Raw genomic sequence first — 4,324 nt, 5'->3', positions numbered from 1 at the left:
GTGGGCCAGGATGTGCTCCAGTCTCTCCTCCTCCCCCGTCATCTGCTCCTGTGTGCTCTGGTCAGATATATTCTTCTCCCGAAGCTGCAGATTAAGTGCCATCCTTTGAGATAAATTCTTCTCGGGGGAGGGGCAGGCATCCACTTAGTATTTGGGGCTGGGATCAGCCCCCTAGAAGAAGGTCAAGCTTTTGAAATCCCTGTACATTCTGCTGCACATGTAGGTTGCCATGAGTTGGGATCAACTCCACAGTGATTGACAAGAACCACCTTTATGTCTGATAGATGCCTAGCCTGGGTTCAGTCAGCCATGGCCAGGATGGCAGTTAAGATATGGTGTGTCAATTTATGTCCCTAGTCCTTTCGACAGAAGAAAAATGAGGTGGTCTCAGCTCCTGTAAAGACTCTGTTACTCTATATGGCATTAATCATAAACCCTAATCTAAGAACTGTTATTACACTGTGGCTCCATACTTACCCTCATGAAGTGATCACTGAAGAGCTGGGTGCTAGAGAAAGATGTGAAAAAATCAGTTGGAGCCTTGCTATCAGAAAGAACAGCGTAGTGTCTTAAAAACTTGTCTTAAGCAACTACCTAAGCGAAGTACCAGAGTAGCCTGTGTAATCCAAGGATTTTGAACGGTAGACTCTAAGATTAAAGGAGGGCATTATATTAGAGTTCAAATTCAGAAAACCTGGCTTGCAGAAGGCTAAGGAGGACTTTCAAAGCCTCAGATCCGTTTGCATAGAGCTCCTGTGCATTACGCCTCTATTTAATTCCCTTAGTTGATTGAACAACTGTGTAAACAATCTTGTCCACAGACAGGATGATTTATAAAGTGAATCACTGAGATTACGAGTCAGCAATTTTTTTATATAGATGAGCCATTCCTGTCCATCACAATAATTTAAAAATTATTCAAGAGCTATAAAATGTATTTATGACTTATTTTATTATAAATAAGCTATAAAATGTATTTCTGTTTTATTTTCGTTTTCAATTTTACTTCAGAGTTACATGTCCATACTGAAAGAGCTGCATAGAATTTATAAGATACAGTTCACTGAGCCCTGCTGCAGAGTTTGGTTTTAATGATTTTAAATCTTACCATTTGTTTTCCCTTTTGATCCATTTTAAACTTATCCAAGCTTTTATTACTTTTGAAATGAGACTTTTCTTGTTCTATTTTATGGTTGCTATGTTTTTCCCTTTTTGTATGATTTTTTTAATAAGAAATTCAGGATAGGTAAAACTATAGCTCAATAGTTTTGTTTGGGAGGGGTTGTTTGTTTGGGTTTCTTTTTTTTTTTTTTGGACTACACTAGAAGACACGGGGGGATAGGAGATGCTAGTAATGATGGATGCAAGAATGAAGAAAATACTCCAAAATGGCTTGTAGTGGTGATTGCACAACTCTTGATGTTTGAATCACTGATGTGTGTGATGTATGAATTATAAGCGATTATCATGTTAAAAATACTAAATATAAAAATTAAGAAATAATCTTAAGAATGAAAAACATTAAAAATTAAATAAAGTTTAATTGATTTAGAAAAGGTAAAGAGTTGAACATACACTTTGAATCATAGCACTGACTCAATAATGTACAGTGAAGAAATATTTATAAAATATTAATTTGCACTTGTTACTTTGTTCAAAAGAAATTTCAAAAGGATTTAAAAAGTAATAGACATCAGAAAGCTTTAAAAAAAAGTGCAACATTTTCCTTCTTAATCACACAAAGTTCCAGTTCCCTTTTCTGTAGCTGATGAATTTTTAAAAGTATTTTAAACCTATATTTGTAGGTTGTGAACTTGTGTTTTAATTTTGGGGGATATTTGTGGAAAATTTATTTTGTAATATTATTTGCTTAGGGGAAGCAAAATACATATGAACTGTCCTTATTTAAATATTCCTGAAACCACAAGCAGGTCAAACATTTCAACCCCCGCAAAACTCACTCATGACTTCCCATCTCATCTCTCCCCACAAGAGGGAGGCACTTTCCCTGCCATTTCTAATAATCACTGTCTTGATTGAGTGTAGAATCTTCTTGATGAAGATTCTTGGTCAGGCTTTGAATTTTACGTAAATGAAACCATACTTTTCTTCAGTACAGTATTTTGTTTGAGAGACTTATCTGTAGTTTATGTTGTTGTTAGGGGCCATCAAGTTCATTCCTACTCCCAGCTCCCCTCTCTGTACAACAGAAGGAAGCACAGCACCTGGTCCTGAACCGTCCTCACACGTGTTCTTATGTTGGAGTCAGTTGTGACACAGACACAGTCAATCAAGCTCATCGACGGCCTTCCTCGTTTTAGCTGCCCCTCCACTCTATCCAGCATGCCGCCCTTCTCCAGGACTGGTCTCTGCTGATGGCGTGTCCAAAGCATGAGAGACGAAGACTCGCCATCCTTGCCTCTAGGGAGCACTCTGGCAGTACTTCTTCCAAGAGTGGTCGGTTTGTTCTTTTGGCAGTCCATATACTTTCCATACTCCTCTCCCACATCATGGATCAAATGCGCTGGATTTTCTTTGGTCCTCCTTTTTCTTCCTTTCTTTTTTTTTTTTTTCAGAACAGGGTTTTATTATAGCAATGTATAAAACGACTATAAATGTTCACAGCCGCACTGTATAACATACATTATGATTGATGGGTGGTACTCCACTCACTCAAGTTTAGCGGAATAGTTTAGAGAATTTCTGAAATTCACCGACCTTCATAAAGATATGGGTTTGAAACACACACACATGTATACACACACACATCAATTTTCACTCTCCTAACACTACTCAGAAGTTCAGCCCTTTCACACATCCTTAGTGAGTTAACCAAGCTTAAGACCTTTTATTACTAAAAGAACTGACACTAATGCCCTTGTTATTGGCAACATGCGTGAGAGGAGCCATTTAAAATGAGTAGTAACTCATAGGTAACCCAGAGCGTTTTGACCTCGTAGTTCCTTTTTCCTTTATAGCAAAAAGGACGTTTTCACCTGGGCCTCCAGTCCATCCCCTAGTGGCCAACCCCTCCTTATGCCCTCTAGACAGCCATTTCCACTTTAATAGTTGGATGAGGGTTGTATCGTTGAATCTGGAAGTCTTCAGCTTTGAAATCATCAATGGTCTCAACTTTTCACAGAATGTTGACCTTGGGGAAAGGTCTTGGTTCTCGCTGGAGCTGAACTTTCTCAGGGGTTCAACATTCAGGTAAATATGTGCATCTCCCAACGTATGTAAAAAGTCACCCGGCTTCAGGACTGTTATGTGTGCGATCATGTAGGTGAGCAAGGCGTAGCTGGCGATGTTGAAAGGCACCGCCAGACCCATGTCACCTGACCTCTGGTACAGCTGGCAGGACAGCTCGCTGTTCACCACGCAGAACTGGCAGAGGGCGAGGCAAGGAGGCAGCACCATCTGAGGAAGGTCTCTAGAATTCCAAGCACACCTGATGGTTCTTCTGTCATCAGGGTTGGTTTTGATTGTGTCAGTGACCTTTTGCAGCAGGTCTGCACCTTGACCTGAGTAATCAGAATTCATATCTTTATATTCAGCCCCAACATGGCTCCACTGAAAGCCATAGACTGGGCCTAAATCTCCTTCTTCTCAGGTACAGAACCCCAGGCCCTCCAAGAAGTCTCGTGACCCCTTGGCATCCCAGAGCTTCCCTCCCTTGGAGGAGAGTTCTTTAGCTTTGGTGGATCCCGTGATAAACCACAGCGACTCCTCCAGAGCACCCTTCCAGAACACACGCTTGGCTGTCAGCAGAAGGACTTCATCACTCAAGCTGTAACACGCCTGTATGCCAAACACAGACAGGGTACCGGTGCCTGTGCGGTCCTCCTTCCTGACGCCATGGTGGAGGATGTGTTCCATGTGGCCCAGGTACTGCAGCTCAAGGGATCCTGTGTGGCAGCTGGCTCTGCAGCAGTGGAGGCTCAGTGTCTGTGGTGGGCAAGGCGCAGGGAGAAGAGCGCAGGAGGAAACTGGTCCTCCTTTTCCAATGTGTGCTTTCACTTGCATATTAGGACATTAGAAACAACATGGCGTAGGTCAAGTACACCTGAATCTTCAGAGTAACATTTTTGCTTCTCAGTGCTTTAAAGACATCTTGTGTAGATTTACCCAATGCAAAGTGTAGTTTGGTCTCTTGACAGCAGTTTGCATGAGCATTGATTATGAGTCCAAGCAAGATGAAATGCTTACCACCTTCAAATTTAGCTCCATTCATCATGTTTCTCCTATTGGTACAGTTGTGAGGATTTGGGATTTTTTCACATTGAGTTGTAACCCATGCTGAAGGCCTCTGCCCTTGAACTTCATC

General features: G+C 41.4%; 1 pseudogene; it reads right to left on the bottom strand.

Moving 5' to 3' along the window:
- Positions 1-3,043: 3,043 nt before the first annotated feature.
- Positions 3,044-4,023, bottom strand: LOC101639800 (annotated as a pseudogene).
- Positions 4,024-4,324: the final 301 nt, after the last annotated feature.

Source organism: Echinops telfairi, unplaced genomic scaffold (assembly GCF_000313985.2).
Source record: "Echinops telfairi isolate 266 unplaced genomic scaffold, ASM31398v2 ScPeMD7_5592;HRSCAF=6446, whole genome shotgun sequence".
In the NCBI taxonomy this organism is placed as follows: domain Eukaryota; kingdom Metazoa; phylum Chordata; class Mammalia; order Afrosoricida; family Tenrecidae; genus Echinops; species Echinops telfairi.
Note: the sequence above shows the minus strand (reverse complement) of the source record. Positions and strands in the feature narration are given on the sequence as shown.